The sequence below is a fragment of the Chiloscyllium plagiosum genome, unplaced genomic scaffold (assembly GCF_037043375.1).
Source record: "Chiloscyllium plagiosum isolate Xiang-an unplaced genomic scaffold, Cpla_swu_hap1 HiC_scaffold_3, whole genome shotgun sequence".
Taxonomy (NCBI): domain Eukaryota; kingdom Metazoa; phylum Chordata; class Chondrichthyes; order Orectolobiformes; family Hemiscylliidae; genus Chiloscyllium; species Chiloscyllium plagiosum.
Window position 1 is genome coordinate 124,024,810 of NW_028270141.1, and position 19,313 is coordinate 124,044,122.

Consider the following 19,313-nt stretch of genomic DNA (forward strand, 5'->3'; position numbering starts at 1 on the left):
CCTTATTCGCCTTGGATCCCTTATTTCCCATTGCCGAGGATTTTGTAAAATCGGAGATTCCTGTGTTATCCCATGAGAATCTATCACTATTTAGCCAATTCCCGGACCTTCAGTCCCGTGATCTCCCAGGTCCCTTTGCAGGCACCCCCGGTCTTTGGATTCCTGTGTCCTACGTCTCTGTGAAACAGATCACAGGCACCCCGTAGGTCCACGTTCCTCCGCAAACACGGTCTCTGCAAAATCCCGCACAGACGAGCTCCGGTCTCTAGATTCCTGAGTCCCACGTCTCTGTAGAAAAATCTACAGGCACTCCGCAGGTCCCCCGTCCCTCCAGCTGCCTTTCAGCCAGCCCTTGCCCACCAGGCTCCTGTAGTCTCCCACATCCCCACACAGGCCAACTGCAAGCCCTCCCCCTGCTTCATAGGGCTGCAGCCTGCATTCTCTCATCCTTCCACACTCCTCCACCCCTCCATTTCGGAATGCCAGGCACTGACCAGTGGGGTACCGCACGGATCAGTACTGGGACCGCAGCTTTTTACAATCTATCTTCAGGATATACAAGATGGGATTAGCAATAACATTCGCAAATTTCATCAGCTGGGTGGCAGGGTGAAATGTGATGAGGATGTTAGGAGATTACAGGGTGACCTGGACAAGTTAGGTGAGTGCTCAGATGCATGGCAGATGCACTTTCACGTGGATAAATGGATCCTTATCCACTTTGGTGGCAAGAACAGGAAGGCAGATTACCACCTAAGTGGAATCAATTTAGGTAAAGGGGCAGTACAGAGAGATCTGGGGGTTCTTGTACACCACTCAATGAAGGTAAGCATGCAGGTACAGCAGGTAGTGAAGAAGGCTAATAGCATGCTGGCCTTCATAACAAGAGGGATTGAGTATAGAAGCAAAGAGGTTCTTCTGCAGCTGTACAGGGCCCTGGTGAGACCACACCTGGAGTACTGTGTGCAGTTCTGGTCTCCAAATTTGAGGAGAGACATTCTGGCTATTGAGGGAATGCAGCGTTGGTTCACGAGGTCAATTCCTGGAATGGCGGGATTACCTTACACTGAAAGACTGGAGCGACTGGGCTTGTGTACCCTTGAGTTTAGAAGACTGAGAGGGGATCTGGTTGAGACATATAAGATGATCAAAGGATTGGACACTCTGGCAGCAGGCAACATGTTTCCGCTGATGGGTGAGTGCCGAAACAGAGGACACTGCTTAAAAATACGGGGTAGACCATTTAGGACAGAGATGAGGAGAAACTTCTTCACCCAGAGAGTGGTGGCTGTGTGGAATGCTCTGCCCCAGAGGGCAGTGGAGGCCCAGTCTCTGGATTCATTTAAGAAAGAGTTGGATAGAGCTCTCAAGGATAGTGGAATCAAGGGTTATGGAGATAAGGCAGGAACAGGATACTGATTAAGGATGATCAGCCATGATCATATTGAATGGTGGTGCAGGCTGGAAGGGCAGAATGGCCAACTCCTGCACCTATTGTCTATTGTCCGCCTTTCCTGACTGCCACCCGCAGACAGCGTGCAGCCCCAATCCCTTTCTTTCCGCCTTTCTTGCTGATTTTGGCAGCGCTCCGCTCTCCTCCCCTCCGTGTCTCGTGCCTGCAGGAGACTGATGCCAGGCACAGCAGCAGCAGCAAAAATAACCTGCCGCTCCATTGCCTGGCACAAGACAAGTGCAGAGGGGTGACTTGAGCAGCCACTGCTGGCGGAAAAAGCCTACTGCACCTGGTATTCCCAGGCGGTCTCCCATCCAAGTACTAACCAGGCCTGAGTCTGCTTAGCTTCCGAGATCAGACGAGATCGGGCGTTTTCAGACTAGTATGGCCGTAGGCGCTGGCCCCTGCCTTTTCTCCCTACTTCAAAGCGTGCTGGCCAGCCACATTTTCTTTGTTGCTCTTTCTCTTTATCCCCTTTGGCTTTTTTTTCTCTTTTCTCTTTGCTCTTCCTCCTCCGTGCGTGCTTCCCTCCCTCCGTCCCTCCAGCTGCCTTTCAGCCAGCCCTTGCCCACCAGGCTCCTGTAGTCTCCCACATCCCCACACAGGCCAACTGCAAGCCCTCCCCCTGCTTCATAGGGCCGCAGCCTGCATTCTCTCATCCTTCCACACTCCTCCACCCCTCCATTTCGGAATGCCGGGCACTGACCAGTGGGGTACCGCACGGATCAGTACTGGGACCGCAGCTTTTTACAATCTATCTTCAGGATATACAAGATGGTATTAGCAATAACATTCGCAAATTTCATCAGCTGGGTGGCAGGGTGAAATGTGATGAGGATGTTAGGAGATTACAGGGTGACCTGGACAAGTTAGGTGAGTGCTCAGATGCATGGCAGATGCACTTTCACGTGGATAAATGGATCCTTATCCACTTTGGTGGCAAGAACAGGAAGGCAGATTACCACCTAAGTGGAATCAATTTAGGTAAAGGGGCAGTACAGAGAGATCTGGGGGTTCTTGTACACCACTCAATGAAGGTAAGCATGCAGGTACAGCAGGTAGTGAAGAAGGCTAATAGCATGCTGGCCTTCATAACAAGAGGGATTGAGTATAGAAGCAAAGAGGTCCTTCTGCAGCTGTACAGGGCCCTGGTGAGACCACACCTGGAGTACTGTGTGCAGTTCTGGTCTCCAAATTTGAGGAGAGACATTCTGGCTATTGAGGGAATGCAGCGTAGGTTCACGAGGTCAATTCCTGGAATGGCGGGATTACCTTACACTGAAAGACTGGAGCGACTGGGCTTGTGTACCCTTGAGTTTAGAAGACTGAGAGGGGATCTGGTTGAGACATATAAGATGATCAAAGGATTGGACACTCTGGCGGCAGGCAACATGTTTCCGCTGCGGGGTGAGTGCCGAAACAGAGGACACAGCTTAAAAATACGGGGTAGACCATTTAGGACAGAGATGAGGAGAAACTTCTTCACCCAGAGAGTGGTGGCTGTGTGGAATGCTCTGCCCCAGAGGGCAGTGGAGGCCCAGTCTCTGGATTCATTTAAGAAAGAGTTGGATAGAGCTCTCAAGGATAGTGGAATCAAGGGTTATGGAGATAAGGCAGGAACAGGATACTGATTAAGGATGATCAGCCATGATCATATTGAATGGTGGTGCAGGCTGGAAGGGCAGAATGGCCAACTCCTGCACCTATTGTCTATTGTCCGCCTTTCCTGACTGCCACCCGCAGACAGCGTGCAGCCCCAATCCCTTTCTTTCCGCCTTTCTTGCTGATTTTGGCAGCGCTCCGCTCTCCTCCCCTCCGTGTCTCGTGCCTGCAGGAGACTGATGCCAGGCACAGCAGCAGCAGCAGCAAAAATAACCTGCCGCTCCATTGCCTGGCACAAGACAAGTGCAGAGGGGTGACTTGAGCAGCCACTGCTGGCGGAAAAAGCCTACTGCACCTGGTATTCCCAGGCGGTCTCCCATCCAAGTACTAACCAGGCCTGAGTCTGCTTAGCTTCCGAGATCAGACGAGATCGGGCGTTTTCAGACTAGTATGGCCGTAGGCGCTGGCCCCTGCCTTTTCTCCCTACTTCAAGGCGTGCTGGCCAGCCACATTTTCTTTCTTGCTCTTTCTCTTTATCCCCTTTGGCTTTTTTTTCTCTTTTCTCTTTGCTCTTCCTCCTCCGTGCGTGCTTCCCTCCCTCCGTCCCTCCAGCTGCCTTTCAGCCAGCCCTTGCCCACCAGGCTCCTGTAGTCTCCCACATCCCCACACAGGCCAACTGCAAGCCCTCCCCCTGCTTCATAGGGCCGCAGCCTGCATTCTCTCATCCTTCCACACTCCTCCACCCCTCCATTTCGGAATGCCGGGCACTGACCAGTGGGGTACCGCACGGATCAGTACTGGGACCGCAGCTTTTTACAATCTATCTTCAGGATATACAAGATGGTATTAGCAATAACATTCGCAAATTTCATCAGCTGGGTGGCAGGGTGAAATGTGATGAGGATCTTAGGAGATTACAGGGTGACCTGGACAAGTTAGGTGAGTGCTCAGATGCATGGCAGATGCACTTTCACGTGGATAAATGGATCCTTATCCACTTTGGTGGCAAGAACAGGAAGGCAGATTACCACCTAAGTGGAATCAATTTAGGTAAAGGGGCAGTACAGAGAGATCTGGGGGTTCTTGTACACCACTCAATGAAGGTAAGCATGCAGGTACAGCAGGTAGTGAAGAAGGCTAATAGCATGCTGGCCTTCATAACAAGAGGGATTGAGTATAGAAGCAAAGAGGTCCTTCTGCAGCTGTACAGGGCCCTGGTGAGACCACACCTGGAGTACTGTGTGCAGTTCTGGTCTCCAAATTTGAGGAGAGACATTCTGGCTATTGAGGGAATGCAGCGTAGGTTCACGAGGTCAATTCCTGGAATGGCGGGATTACCTTACACTGAAAGACTGGAGCGACTGGGCTTGTGTACCCTTGAGTTTAGAAGACTGAGAGGGGATCTGGTTGAGACATATAAGATGATCAAAGGATTGGACACTCTGGCGGCAGGCAACATGTTTCCGCTGCGGGGTGAGTGCCGAAACAGAGGACACAGCTTAAAAATACGGGGTAGACCATTTAGGACAGAGATGAGGAGAAACTTCTTCACCCAGAGAGTGGTGGCTGTGTGGAATGCTCTGCCCCAGAGGGCAGTGGAGGCCCAGTCTCTGGATTCATTTAAGAAAGAGTTGGATAGAGCTCTCAAGGATAGTGGAATCAAGGGTTATGGAGATAAGGCAGGAACAGGATACTGATTAAGGATGATCAGCCATGATCATATTGAATGGTGGTGCAGGCTGGAAGGGCAGAATGGCCAACTCCTGCACCTATTGTCTATTGTCCGCCTTTCCTGACTGCCACCCGCAGACAGCGTGCAGCCCCAATCCCTTTCTTTCCGCCTTTCTTGCTGATTTTGGCAGCGCTCCGCTCTCCTCCCCTCCGTGTCTCGTGCCTGCAGGAGACTCATGCCAGGCACAGCAGCAGCAGCAAAAATAACCTGCCGCTCCATTGCCTGGCACAAGACAAGTGCAGAGGGGTGACTTGAGCAGCCACTGCTGGCGGAAAAAGCCTACTGCACCTGGTATTCCCAGGCGGTCTCCCATCCAAGTACTAACCAGGCCTGAGTCTGCTTAGCTTCCGAGATCAGACGAGATCGGGCGTTTTCAGACTAGTATGGCCGTAGGCGCTGGCCCCTGCCTTTTCTCCCTACTTCAAGGCGTGCTGGCCAGCCACATTTTCTTTCTTGCTCTTTCTCTTTATCCCCTTTGGCTTTTTTTTCTCTTTTCTCTTTGCTCTTCCTCCTCCGTGCGTGCTTCCCTCCCTCCGTCCCTCCAGCTGCCTTTCAGGCCAGCCCTTGCCCACCAGGCTCCTGTAGTCTCCCACATCCCCACACAGGCCAACTGCAAGCCCTCCCCCTGCTTCATAGGGCCGCAGCCTGCATTCTCTCATCCTTCCACACTCCTCCACCCCTCCATTTCGGAATGCCAGGCACTGACCAGTGGGGTACCGCACGGATCAGTACTGGGACCGCAGCTTTTTACAATCTATCTTCAGGATATACAAGATGGTATTAGCAATAACATTCGCAAATTTCATCAGCTGGGTGGCAGGGTGAAATGTGATGAGGATCTTAGGAGATTACAGGGTGACCTGGACAAGTTAGGTGAGTGCTCAGATGCATGGCAGATGCACTTTCACGTGGATAAATGGATCCTTATCCACTTTGGTGGCAAGAACAGGAAGGCAGATTACCACCTAAGTGGAATCAATTTAGGTAAAGGGGCAGGACAGAGAGATCTGGGGGTTCTTGTACACCACTCAATGAAGGTAAGCATGCAGGTACAGCAGGTAGTGAAGAAGGCTAATAGCATGCTGGCCTTCATAACAAGAGGGATTGAGTATAGAAGCAAAGAGGTCCTTCTGCAGCTGTACAGGGCCCTGGTGAGACCACACCTGGAGTACTGTGTGCAGTTCTGGTCTCCAAATTTGAGGAGAGACATTCTGGCTATTGAGGGAATGCAGCGTAGGTTCACGAGGTCAATTCCTGGAATGGCGGGATTACCTTACACTGAAAGACTGGAGCGACTGGGCTTGTGTACCCTTGAGTTTAGAAGACTGAGAGGGGATCTGGTTGAGACATATAAGATGATCAAAGGATTGGACACTCTGGCGGCAGGCAACATGTTTCCGCTGCGGGGTGAGTGCCGAAACAGAGGACACAGCTTAAAAATACGGGGTAGACCATTTAGGACAGAGATGAGGAGAAACTTCTTCACCCAGAGAGTGGTGGCTGTGTGGAATGCTCTGCCCCAGAGGGCAGTGGAGGCCCAGTCTCTGGATTCATTTAAGAAAGAGTTGGATAGAGCTCTCAAGGATAGTGGAATCAAGGGTTATGGAGATAAGGCAGGAACAGGATACTGATTAAGGATGATCAGCCATGATCATATTGAATGGTGGTGCAGGCTGGAAGGGCAGAATGGCCAACTCCTGCACCTATTGTCTATTGTCCGCCTTTCCTGACTGCCACCCGCAGACAGCGTGCAGCCCCAATCCCTTTCTTTCCGCCTTTCTTGCTGATTTTGGCAGCACTCCGCTCTCCTCCCCTCCGTGTCTCGTGCCTGCAGGAGACTGATGCCAGGGACAGCAGCAGCAGCAAAAATAACCTGCCGCTCCATTGCCTGGCACAAGACAAGTGCAGAGGGGTGACTTGAGCAGCCACTGCTGGCGGAAAAAGCCTACTGCACCTGGTATTCCCAGGCGGTCTCCCATTCAAGTACTAACCAGGCCTGAGTCTACTTAGCTTCCGAGATCAGACGAGATCGGGCGTTTTCAGACTAGTATGGCCGTAGGCGCTGGCCCCTGCCTTTTCTCCCTACTTCAAGGCGTGCTGGCCAGCCACATTTTCTTTCTTGCTCTTTCTCTTTATCCCCTTTGGCTTTTTTTTCTCTTTTCTCTTTGCTCTTCCTCCTCCGTGCGTGCTTCCCTCCCTCCGTCCCTCCAGCTGCCTTTCAGGCCAGCCCTTGCCCACCAGGCTCCTGTAGTCTCCCACATCCCCACACAGGCCAACTGCAAGCCCTCCCCCTGCTTCATAGGGCCGCAGCCTGCATTCTCTCATCCTTCCACACTCCTCCACCCCTCCATTTCGGAATGCCAGGCACTGACCAGTGGGGTACCGCACGGATCAGTACTGGGACCGCAGCTTTTTACAATCTATCTTCAGGATATACAAGATGGTATTAGCAATAACATTCGCAAATTTCATCAGCTGGGTGGCAGGGTGAAATGTGATGAGGATCTTAGGAGATTACAGGGTGACCTGGACAAGTTAGGTGAGTGCTCAGATGCATGGCAGATGCACTTTCACGTGGATAAATGGATCCTTATCCACTTTGGTGGCAAGAACAGGAAGGCAGATTACCACCTAAGTGGAATCAATTTAGGTAAAGGGGCAGTACAGAGAGATCTGGGGGTTCTTGTACACCACTCAATGAAGGTAAGCATGCAGGTACAGCAGGTAGTGAAGAAGGCTAATAGCATGGCCTTCATAACAAGAGGGATTGAGTATAGAAGCAAAGAGGTCCTTCTGCAGCTGTACAGGGCCCTGGTGAGACCACACCTGGAGTACTGTGTGCAGTTCTGGTCTCCAAATTTGAGGAGAGACATTCTGGCTATTGAGGGAATGCAGCGTAGGTTCACGAGGTCAATTCCTGGAATGGCGGGATTACCTTACACTGAAAGACTGGAGCGACTGGGCTTGTGTACCCTTGAGTTTAGAAGACTGAGAGGGGATCTGGTTGAGACATATAAGATGATCAAAGGATTGGACACTCTGGCGGCAGGCAACATGTTTCCGCTGCGGGGTGAGTGCCGAAACAGAGGACACAGCTTAAAAATACGGGGTAGACCATTTAGGACAGAGATGAGGAGAAACTTCTTCACCCAGAGAGTGGTGGCTGTGTGGAATGCTCTGCCCCAGAGGGCAGTGGAGGCCCAGTCTCTGGATTCATTTAAGAAAGAGTTGGATAGAGCTCTCAAGGATAGTGGAATCAAGGGTTATGGAGATAAGGCAGGAACAGGATACTGATTAAGGATGATCAGCCATGATCATATTGAATGGTGGTGCAGGCTGGAAGGGCAGAATGGCCAACTCCTGCACCTATTGTCTATTGTCCGCCTTTCCTGACTGCCACCCGCAGACAGCGTGCAGCCCCAATCCCTTTCTTTCCGCCTTTCTTGCTGATTTTGGCAGCGCTCCGCTCTCCTCCCCTCCGTGTCTCGTGCCTGCAGGAGACTGATGCCAGGCACAGCAGCAGCAGCAGCAAAAATAACCTGCCGCTCCATTGCCTGGCACAAGACAAGTGCAGAGGGGTGACTTGAGCAGCCACTGCTGGCGGAAAAAGCCTACTGCACCTGGTATTCCCAGGCGGTCTCCCATCCAAGTACTAACCAGGCCTGAGTCTGCTTAGCTTCCGAGATCAGACGAGATCGGGCGTTTTCAGACTAGTATGGCCGTAGGCGCTGGCCCCTGCCTTTTCTCCCTACTTCAAGGCGTGCTGGCCAGCCACATTTTCTTTCTTGCTCTTTCTCTTTATCCCCTTTGGCTTTTTTTTCTCTTTTCTCTTTGCTCTTCCTCCTCCGTGCGTGCTTCCCTCCCTCCGTCCCTCCAGCTGCCTTTCAGCCAGCCCTTGCCCACCAGGCTCCTGTAGTCTCCCACATCCCCACACAGGCCAACTGCAAGCCCTCCCCCTGCTTCATAGGGCCGCAGCCTGCATTCTCTCATCCTTCCACACTCCTCCACCCCTCCATTTCGGAATGCCAGGCACTGACCAGTGGGGTACCGCACCGATCAGTACTGGGACCGCAGCTTTTTACAATCTATCTTCAGGATATACAAGATGGTATTAGCAATAACATTCGCAAATTTCATCAGCTGGGTGGCAGGGTGAAATGTGATGAGGATGTTAGGAGATTACAGGGTGACCTGGACAAGTTAGGTGAGTGCTCAGATGCATGGCAGATGCACTTTCACGTGGATAAATGGATCCTTATCCACTTTGGTGGCAAGAACAGGAAGGCAGATTACCACCTAAGTGGAATCAATTTAGGTAAAGGGGCAGTACAGAGAGATCTGGGGGTTCTTGTACACCACTCAATGAAGGTAAGCATGCAGGTACAGCAGGTAGTGAAGAAGGCTAATAGCATGCTGGCCTTCATAACAAGAGGGATTGAGTATAGAAGCAAAGAGGTCCTTCTGCAGCTGTACAGGGCCCTGGTGAGACCTGGAGTACTGTGTGCAGTTCTGGTCTCCAAATTTGAGGAGAGACATTCTGGCTATTGAGGGAATGCAGCGTAGGTTCACGAGGTCAATTCCTGGAATGGCGGGATTACCTTACACTGAAAGACTGGAGCGACTGGGCTTGTGTACCCTTGAGTTTAGAAGACTGAGAGGGGATCTGGTTGAGACATATAAGATGATCAAAGGATTGGACACTCTGGCGGCAGGCAACATGTTTCCGCTGCGGGGTGAGTGCCGAAACAGAGGACACAGCTTAAAAATACGGGGTAGACCATTTAGGACAGAGATGAGGAGAAACTTCTTCACCCAGAGAGTGGTGGCTGTGTGGAATGCTCTGCCCCAGAGGGCAGTGGAGGCCCAGTCTCTGGATTCATTTAAGAAAGAGTTGGATCGAGCTCTCAAGGATAGTGGAATCAAGGGTTATGGAGATAAGGCAGGAACAGGATACTGATTAAGGATGATCAGCCATGATCATATTGAATGGTGGTGCAGGCTGGAAGGGCAGAATGGCCAACTCCTGCACCTATTGTCTATTGTCCGCCTTTCCTGACTGCCACCCGCAGACAGCGTGCAGCCCCAATCCCTTTCTTTCCGCCTTTCTTGCTGATTTTGGCAGCGCTCCGCTCTCCTCCCCTCCGTGTCTCGTGCCTGCAGGAGACTGATGCCAGGCACAGCAGCAGCAGCAAAAATAACCTGCCGCTCCATTGCCTGGCACAAGACAAGTGCAGAGGGGTGACTTGAGCAGCCACTGCTGGCGGAAAAAGCCTACTGCACCTGGTATTCCCAGGCGGTCTCCCATCCAAGTACTAACCAGGCCTGAGTCTGTTTCGCTTCCGAGATCAGACGAGATCGGGCGTTTTCAGACTAGTATGGCCGTAGGCGCTGGCCCATGCCTTTTCTCCCTACTTCAAGGCGTGCTGGCCAGCCACATTTTCTTTCTTGCTCTTTCTCTTTATCCCCTTTGGCTTTTTTTTCTCTTTTCTCTTTGCTCTTCCTCCTCCGTGCGTGCTTCCCTCCCTCCGTCCCTCCAGCTGCCTTTCAGCCAGCCCTTGCCCACCAGGCTCCTGTAGTCTCCCACATCCCCACACAGGCCAACTGCAAGCCCTCCCCCTGCTTCATAGGGCCGCAGCCTGCATTCTCTCATCCTTCCACACTCCTCCACCCCTCCATTTCGGAATGCCAGGCACTGACCAGTGGGGTACCGCACGGATCAGTACTGGGACCGCAGCTTTTTACAATCTATCTTCAGGATATACAAGATGGTATTAGCAATAACATTCGCAAATTTCATCAGCTGGGTGGCAGGGTGAAATGTGATGAGGATCTTAGGAGATTACAGGGTGACCTGGACAAGTTAGGTGAGTGCTCAGATGCATGGCAGATGCACTTTCACGTGGATAAATGGATCCTTATCCACTTTGGTGGCAAGAACAGGAAGGCAGATTACCACCTAAGTGGAATCAATTTAGGTAAAGGGGCAGTACAGAGAGATCTGGGGGTTCTTGTACACCACTCAATGAAGGTAAGCATGCAGGTACAGCAGGTAGTGAAGAAGGCTAATAGCATGGCCTTCATAACAAGAGGGATTGAGTATAGAAGCAAAGAGGTCCTTCTGCAGCTGTACAGGGCCCTGGTGAGACCACACCTGGAGTACTGTGTGCAGTTCTGGTCTCCAAATTTGAGGAGAGACATTCTGGCTATTGAGGGAATGCAGCGTAGGTTCACGAGGTCAATTCCTGGAATGGCGGGATTACCTTACACTGAAAGACTGGAGCGACTGGGCTTGTGTACCCTTGAGTTTAGAAGACTGAGAGGGGATCTGGTTGAGACATATAAGATGATCAAAGGATTGGACACTCTGGCGGCAGGCAACATGTTTCCGCTGCGGGGTGAGTGCCGAAACAGAGGACACAGCTTAAAAATACGGGGTAGACCATTTAGGACAGAGATGAGGAGAAACTTCTTCACCCAGAGAGTGGTGGCTGTGTGGAATGCTCTGCCCCAGAGGGCAGTGGAGGCCCAGTCTCTGGATTCATTTAAGAAAGAGTTGGATAGAGCTCTCAAGGATAGTGGAATCAAGGGTTATGGAGATAAGGCAGGAACAGGATACTGATTAAGGATGATCAGCCATGATCATATTGAATGGTGGTGCAGGCTGGAAGGGCAGAATGGCCAACTCCTGCACCTATTGTCTATTGTCCGCCTTTCCTGACTGCCACCCGCAGACAGCGTGCAGCCCCAATCCCTTTCTTTCCGCCTTTCTTGCTGATTTTGGCAGCGCTCCGCTCTCCTCCCCTCCGTGTCTCGTGCCTGCAGGAGACTGATGCCAGGCACAGCAGCAGCAGCAGCAAAAATAACCTGCCGCTCCATTGCCTGGCACAAGACAAGTGCAGAGGGGTGACTTGAGCAGCCACTGCTGGCGGAAAAAGCCTACTGCACCTGGTATTCCCAGGCGGTCTCCCATCCAAGTACTAACCAGGCCTGAGTCTGCTTAGCTTCCGAGATCAGACGAGATCGGGCGTTTTCAGACTAGTATGGCCGTAGGCGCTGGCCCCTGCCTTTTCTCCCTACTTCAAGGCGTGCTGGCCAGCCACATTTTCTTTCTTGCTCTTTCTCTTTATCCCCTTTGGCTTTTTTTTCTCTTTTCTCTTTGCTCTTCCTCCTCCGTGCGTGCTTCCCTCCCTCCGTCCCTCCAGCTGCCTTTCAGCCAGCCCTTGCCCACCAGGCTCCTGTAGTCTCCCACATCCCCACACAGGCCAACTGCAAGCCCTCCCCCTGCTTCATAGGGCCGCAGCCTGCATTCTCTCATCCTTCCACACTCCTCCACCCCTCCATTTCGGAATGCCAGGCACTGACCAGTGGGGTACCGCACCGATCAGTACTGGGACCGCAGCTTTTTACAATCTATCTTCAGGATATACAAGATGGTATTAGCAATAACATTCGCAAATTTCATCAGCTGGGTGGCAGGGTGAAATGTGATGAGGATCTTAGGAGATTACAGGGTGACCTGGACAAGTTAGGTGAGTGCTCAGATGCATGGCAGATGCACTTTCACGTGGATAAATGGATCCTTATCCACTTTGGTGGCAAGAACAGGAAGGCAGATTACCACCTAAGTGGAATCAATTTAGGTAAAGGGGCAGTACAGAGAGATCTGGGGGTTCTTGTACACCACTCAATGAAGGTAAGCATGCAGGTACAGCAGGTAGTGAAGAAGGCTAATAGCATGCTGGCCTTCATAACAAGAGGGATTGAGTATAGAAGCAAAGAGGTCCTTCTGCAGCTGTACAGGGCCCTGGTGAGACCACACCTGGAGTACTGTGTGCAGTTCTGGTCTCCAAATTTGAGGAGAGACATTCTGGCTATTGAGGGAGTGCAGCGTAGGTTCACGAGGTCAATTCCTGGAATGGCGGGATTACCTTACACTGAAAGACTGGAGCGACTGGGCTTGTGTACCCTTGAGTTTAGAAGACTGAGAGGGGATCTGGTTGAGACATATAAGATGATCAAAGGATTGGACACTCTGGCGGCAGGCAACATGTTTCCGCTGCGGGGTGAGTGCCGAAACAGAGGACACAGCTTAAAAATACGGGGTAGACCATTTAGGACAGAGATGAGGAGAAACTTCTTCACCCAGAGAGTGGTGGCTGTGTGGAATGCTCTGCCCCAGAGGGCAGTGGAGGCCCAGTCTCTGGATTCATTTAAGAAAGAGTTGGATCGAGCTCTCAAGGATAGTGGAATCAAGGGTTATGGAGATAAGGCAGGAACAGGATACTGATTAAGGATGATCAGCCATGATCATATTGAATGGTGGTGCAGGCTGGAAGGGCAGAATGGCCAACTCCTGCACCTATTGTCTATTGTCCGCCTTTCCTGACTGCCACCCGCAGACAGCGTGCAGCCCCAATCCCTTTCTTTCCGCCTTTCTTGCTGATTTTGGCAGCGCTCCGCTCTCCTCCCCTCCGTGTCTCGTGCCTGCAGGAGACTGATGCCAGGCACAGCAGCAGCAGCAAAAATAACCTGCCGCTCCATTGCCTGGCACAAGACAAGTGCAGAGGGGTGACTTGAGCAGCCACTGCTGGCGGAAAAAGCCTACTGCACCTGGTATTCCCAGGCGGTCTCCCATCCAAGTACTAACCAGGCCTGAGTCTGTTTCGCTTCCGAGATCAGACGAGATCGGGCGTTTTCAGACTAGTATGGCCGTAGGCGCTGGCCCATGCCTTTTCTCCCTACTTCAAGGCGTGCTGGCCAGCCACATTTTCTTTCTTGCTCTTTCTCTTTATCCCCTTTGGCTTTTTTTTCTCTTTTCTCTTTGCTCTTCCTCCTCCGTGCGTGCTTCCCTCCCTCCGTCCCTCCAGCTGCCTTTCAGCCAGCCCTTGCCCACCAGGCTCCTGTAGTCTCCCACATCCCCACACAGGCCAACTGCAAGCCCTCCCCCTGCTTCATAGGGCCGCAGCCTGCATTCTCTCATCCTTCCACACTCCTCCACCCCTCCATTTCGGAATGCCAGGCACTGACCAGTGGGGTACCGCACGGATCAGTACTGGGACCGCAGCTTTTTACAATCTATCTTCAGGATATACAAGATGGTATTAGCAATAACATTCGCAAATTTCATCAGCTGGGTGGCAGGGTGAAATGTGATGAGGATCTTAGGAGATTACAGGGTGACCTGGACAAGTTAGGTGAGTGCTCAGATGCATGGCAGATGCACTTTCACGTGGATAAATGGATCCTTATCCACTTTGGTGGCAAGAACAGGAAGGCAGATTACCACCTAAGTGGAATCAATTTAGGTAAAGGGGCAGTACAGAGAGATCTGGGGGTTCTTGTACACCACTCAATGAAGGTAAGCATGCAGGTACAGCAGGTAGTGAAGAAGGCTAATAGCATGCTGGCCTTCATAACAAGAGGGATTGAGTATAGAAGCAAAGAGGTCCTTCTGCAGCTGTACAGGGCCCTGGTGAGACCACACCTGGAGTACTGTGTGCAGTTCTGGTCTCCAAATTTGAGGAGAGACATTCTGGCTATTGAGGGAATGCAGCGTAGGTTCACGAGGTCAATTCCTGGAATGGCGGGATTACCTTACACTGAAAGACTGGAGCGACTGGGCTTGTGTACCCTTGAGTTTAGAAGACTGAGAGGGGATCTGGTTGAGACATATAAGATGATCAAAGGATTGGACACTCTGGCGGCAGGCAACATGTTTCCGCTGCGGGGTGAGTGCCGAAACAGAGGACACAGCTTAAAAATACGGGGTAGACCATTTAGGACAGAGATGAGGAGAAACTTCTTCACCCAGAGAGTGGTGGCTGTGTGGAATGCTCTGCCCCAGAGGGCAGTGGAGGCCCAGTCTCTGGATTCATTTAAGAAAGAGTTGGATAGAGCTCTCAAGGATAGTGGAATCAAGGGTTATGGAGATAAGGCAGGAACAGGATACTGATTAAGGATGATCAGCCATGATCATATTGAATGGTGGTGCAGGCTGGAAGGGCAGAATGGCCAACTCCTGCACCTATTGTCTATTGTCCGCCTTTCCTGACTGCCACCCGCAGACAGCGTGCAGCCCCAATCCCTTTCTTTCCGCCTTTCTTGCTGATTTTGGCAGCGCTCCACTCTCCTCCCCTCCGTGTCTCGTGCCTGCAGGAGACTGATGCCAGGCACAGCAGCAGCAGCAAAAATAACCTGCCGCTCCATTGCCTGGCACAAGACAAGTGCAGAGGGGTGACTTGAGCAGCCACTGCTGGCGGAAAAAGCCTACTGCACCTGGTATTCCCAGGCGGTCTCCCATCCAAGTACTAACCAGGCCTGAGTCTGCTTAGCTTCCGAGATCAGACGAGATCGGGCGTTTTCAGACTAGTATGGCCGTAGGCGCTGGCCCCTGCCTTTTCTCCCTACTTCAAGGCGTGCTGGCCAGCCACATTTTCTTTCTTGCTCTTTCTCTTTATCCCCTTTGGCTTTTTTTTCTCTTTTCTCTTTGCTCTTCCTCCTCCGTGCGTGCTTCCCTCCCTCCGTCCCTCCAGCTGCCTTTCAGCCAGCCCTTGCCCACCAGGCTCCTGTAGTCTCCCACATCCCCACACAGGCCAACTGCAAGCCCTCCCCCTGCTTCATAGGGCCGCAGCCTGCATTCTCTCATCCTTCCACACTCCTCCACCCCTCCATTTCGGAATGCCGGGCACTGACCAGTGGGGTACCGCACGGATCAGTACTGGGACCGCAGCTTTTTACAATCTATCTTCAGGATATACAAGATGGTATTAGCAATAACATTCGCAAATTTCATCAGCTGGGTGGCAGGGTGAAATGTGATGAGGATCTTAGGAGATTACAGGGTGACCTGGACAAGTTAGGTGAGTGCTCAGATGCATGGCAGATGCACTTTCACGTGGATAAATGGATCCTTATCCACTTTGGTGGCAAGAACAGGAAGGCAGATTACCACCTAAGTGGAATCAATTTAGGTAAAGGGGCAGTACAGAGAGATCTGGGGGTTCTTGTACACCACTCAATGAAGGTAAGCATGCAGGTACAGCAGGTAGTGAAGAAGGCTAATAGCATGCTGGCCTTCATAACAAGAGGGATTGAGTATAGAAGCAAAGAGGTCCTTCTGCAGCTGTACAGGGCCCTGGTGAGACCACACCTGGAGTACTGTGTGCAGTTCTGGTCTCCAAATTTGTGGAGAGACATTCTGGCTATTGAGGGAATGCAGCGTAGGTTCACGAGGTCAATTCCTGGAATGGCGGGATTACCTTACACTGAAAGACTGGAGCGACTGGGCTTGTGTACCCTTGAGTTTAGAAGACTGAGAGGGGATCTGGTTGAGACATATAAGATGATCAAAGGATTGGACACTCTGGCGGCAGGCAACATGTTTCCGCTGCGGGGTGAGTGCCGAAACAGAGGACACAGCTTAAAAATACGGGGTAGACCATTTAGGACAGAGATGAGGAGAAACTTCTTCACCCAGAGAGTGGTGGCTGTGTGGAATGCTCTGCCCCAGAGGGCAGTGGAGGCCCAGTCTCTGGATTCATTTAAGAAAGAGTTGGATCGAGCTCTCAAGGATAGTGGAATCAAGGGTTATGGAGATAAGGCAGGAACAGGATACTGATTAAGGATGATCAGCCATGATCATATTGAATGGTGGTGCAGGCTGGAAGGGCAGAATGGCCAACTCCTGCACCTATTGTCTATTGTCCGCCTTTCCTGACTGCCACCCGCAGACAGCGTGCAGCCCCAATCCCTTTCTTTCCGCCTTTCTTGCTGATTTTGGCAGCGCTCCGCTCTCCTCCCCTCCGTGTCTCGTGCCTGCAGGAGACTGATGCCAGGCACAGCAGCAGCAGCAAAAATAACCTGCCGCTCCATTGCCTGGCACAAGACAAGTGCAGAGGGGTGACTTGAGCAGCCACTGCTGGCGGAAAAAGCCTACTGCACCTGGTATTCCCAGGCGGTCTCCCATCCAAGTACTAACCAGGCCTGAGTCTGCTTAGCTTCCGAGATCAGACGAGATCGGGCGTTTGCAGACTAGTATGGCCGTAGGTGCTGGCCCCTGCCTTTTCTCCCTACTTCAAGGCGTGCTGGCCAGCCACATTTTCTTTCTTGCTCTTTCTCTTTATCCCCTTTGGCTTTTTTTTCTCTTTTCTCTTTGCTCTTCCTCCTCCGTGCGTGCTTCCCTCCCTCCGTCCCTCCAGCTGCCTTTCAGCCAGCCCTTGCCCACCAGGCTCCTGTAGTCTCCCACATCCCCACACAGGCCAACTGCAAGCCCTCCCCCTGCTTCATAGGGCCGCAGCCTGCATTCTCTCATCCTTCCACACTCCTCCACCCCTCCATTTCGGAATGCCAGGCACTGACCAGTGGGGTACCGCACGGATCAGTACTGGGACCGCAGCTTTTTACAATCTATCTTCAGGATATACAAGATGGTATTAGCAATAACATTCGCAAATTTCATCAGCTGGGTGGCAGGGTGAAATCTGATGAGGATGTTAGGAGATTACAGGGTGACCTGGACAAGTTAGGTGAGTGCTCAGATGCATGGCAGATGCACTTTCACGTGGATAAATGGATCCTTATCCACTTTGGTGGCAAGAACAGGAAGGCAGATTACCACCTAAGTGGAATCAATTTAGGTAAAGGGGCAGTACAGAGAGATCTGGGGGTTCTTGTACACCACTCAATGAAGGTAAGCATGCAGGTACAGCAGGTAGTGAAGAAGGCTAATAGCATGCTGGCCTTCATAACAAGAGGGATTGAGTATAGAAGCAAAGAGGTCCTTCTGCAGCTGTACAGGGCCCTGGTGAGACCACACCTGGAGTACTGTGTGCAGTTCTGGTCTCCAAATTTGAGGAGAGACATTCTGGCTATTGAGGGAGTGCAGCGTAGGTTCACGAGGTCAATTCCTGGAATGGCGGGATTACCTTACACTGAAAGACTGGAGCGACTGGGCTTGTGTACCCTTGAGTTTAGAAGACTGAGAGGGGATCTGGTTGAGACATATAAGATGATCAAAGGATTGGACACTCTGGCGGCAGGCAACATGTTTCCGCTGCGGGGTGAGTGCCGAAACAGAGGACACAGCTTAAAAATACGGGGTAGACCATTTAGGACAGAGATGAGGAGAAACTTCTTCACCCAGAGAGTGGTGGCTGTGTGGAATGCTCTGCCCCAGAGGGCAGTGGAGGCCCAGTCTCTGGATTCATTTAAGAAAGAGTTGGATAGAGCTCTCAAGGATAGTGGAATCAAGGGTTATGGAGATAAGGCAGGAACAGGATACTGATTAAGGATGATCAGCCATGATCATATTGAATGGTGGTGCAGGCTGGAAGGGCAGAATGGCCAACTCCTGCACCTATTGTCTATTGTCCGCCTTTCCTGACTGCCACCCGCAGACAGCGTGCAGCCCCAATCCCTTTCTTTCCGCCTTTCTTGCTGATTTTGGCAGCGCTCCGCTCTCCTCCCCTCCGTGTCTCGTGCCTGCAGGAGACTGATGCCAGGCACAGCAGCAGCAGCAAAAATAACCTGCCGCTCCATTGCCTGGCACAAGACAAGTGCAGAGGGGTGACTTGAGCAGCCACTGCTGGCGGAAAAAGCCTACTGCACCTGGTATTCCCAGGCGGTCTCCCATCCAAGTACTAACCAGGCCTGAGTCTGCTTAGCTTCCGAGATCAGACGAGATCGGGCGTTTGCAGACTAGTATGGCCGTAGGTGCTGGCCCCTGCCTTTTCTCCCTACTTCAAGGCGTGCTGGCCAGCCACATTTTCTTTCTTGCTCTTTCTCTTTATCCCCTTTGGCTTTTTTTTCTCTTTTCTCTTTGCTCTTCCTCCTCCGTGCGTGCTTCCCTCCCTCCGTCCCTCCAGCTGCCTTTCAGCCAGCCCTTGCCCACCAGGCTCCTGTAGTCTCCCACATCCCCACACAGGCCAACTGCAAGCCCTCCCCCTGCTTCATAGGGCCGCAGCCTGCATTCTCTCATCCTTCCACACTCCTCCACCCCTCCATTTCGGAATGCCAGGCACTGACCAGTGGGGTACCGCACGGATCAGTACTGGGACCGCAGCTTTTTACAATCTATCTTCAGGATATACAAGATGGTATTAGCAATAACATTCGCAAATTTCATCAGCTGGGTGGCAGGGTGAAATCTGATGAGGATGTTAGGAGATTTCAGGGTGACCTGGACAAGTTAGGTGAGTGCTCAGATGCATGGCAGATGCACTTTCACGTGGATAAATGGATCCTTATCCACTTTGGTGGCAAGAACAGGAAGGCAGATTACCACCTAAGTGGAATCAATTTAGGTAAAGGGGCAGTACAGAGAGATCTGGGGGTTCTTGTACACCACTCAATGAAGGTAAGCATGCAGGTACAGCAGGTAGTGAAGAAGGCTAATAGCATGCTGGCCTTCATAACAAGAGGGATTGAGTATAGAAGCAAAGAGGTCCTTCTGCAGCTGTACAGGGCCCTGGTGAGACCACACCTGGAGTACTGTGTGCAGTTCTGGTCTCCAAATTTGAGGAGAGACAT

The 19,313-nt window shown here is 51.8% G+C and overlaps 11 non-coding genes across 11 annotated transcripts; all 11 read right to left on the bottom strand.

The window, feature by feature from the left end:
* Positions 1-1,730: 1,730 nt before the first annotated feature.
* Positions 1,731-1,849, bottom strand: LOC148151157 (5S ribosomal RNA). The gene has a single exon (XR_015756451.1). It is a non-coding gene; the product is annotated as a 5S ribosomal RNA (ribosomal RNA).
* A 1,549-nt stretch (positions 1,850-3,398) lies between these two features.
* On the bottom strand, positions 3,399-3,517 carry LOC148151158 (5S ribosomal RNA). Its single transcript, XR_015756452.1, has one exon. It is a non-coding gene; the product is annotated as a 5S ribosomal RNA (ribosomal RNA).
* Positions 3,518-5,063: 1,546 nt separating this feature from the next.
* Positions 5,064-5,182, bottom strand: LOC148151159 (5S ribosomal RNA). The gene has a single exon (XR_015756453.1). It is a non-coding gene; the product is annotated as a 5S ribosomal RNA (ribosomal RNA).
* Positions 5,183-6,729: 1,547 nt separating this feature from the next.
* Positions 6,730-6,848, bottom strand: LOC148151160 (5S ribosomal RNA). The gene has a single exon (XR_015755680.1). It is a non-coding gene; the product is annotated as a 5S ribosomal RNA (ribosomal RNA).
* Positions 6,849-8,395: 1,547 nt separating this feature from the next.
* On the bottom strand, positions 8,396-8,514 carry LOC148151161 (5S ribosomal RNA). Its single transcript, XR_015756455.1, has one exon. It is a non-coding gene; the product is annotated as a 5S ribosomal RNA (ribosomal RNA).
* Positions 8,515-10,055: 1,541 nt separating this feature from the next.
* LOC148151162 (5S ribosomal RNA) lies at positions 10,056-10,174 on the bottom strand. The gene has a single exon (XR_015755310.1). It is a non-coding gene; the product is annotated as a 5S ribosomal RNA (ribosomal RNA).
* A 1,546-nt stretch (positions 10,175-11,720) lies between these two features.
* LOC148151163 (5S ribosomal RNA) lies at positions 11,721-11,839 on the bottom strand. Its single transcript, XR_015756456.1, has one exon. It is a non-coding gene; the product is annotated as a 5S ribosomal RNA (ribosomal RNA).
* A 1,546-nt stretch (positions 11,840-13,385) lies between these two features.
* LOC148151164 (5S ribosomal RNA) lies at positions 13,386-13,504 on the bottom strand. The gene has a single exon (XR_015755311.1). It is a non-coding gene; the product is annotated as a 5S ribosomal RNA (ribosomal RNA).
* Positions 13,505-15,050: 1,546 nt separating this feature from the next.
* Positions 15,051-15,169, bottom strand: LOC148151165 (5S ribosomal RNA). The gene has a single exon (XR_015756457.1). It is a non-coding gene; the product is annotated as a 5S ribosomal RNA (ribosomal RNA).
* A 1,546-nt stretch (positions 15,170-16,715) lies between these two features.
* Positions 16,716-16,834, bottom strand: LOC148151166 (5S ribosomal RNA). The gene has a single exon (XR_015755793.1). It is a non-coding gene; the product is annotated as a 5S ribosomal RNA (ribosomal RNA).
* A 1,546-nt stretch (positions 16,835-18,380) lies between these two features.
* Positions 18,381-18,499, bottom strand: LOC148151167 (5S ribosomal RNA). The gene has a single exon (XR_015755794.1). It is a non-coding gene; the product is annotated as a 5S ribosomal RNA (ribosomal RNA).
* Between the last annotated feature and the right edge of the window lie 814 nt (positions 18,500-19,313).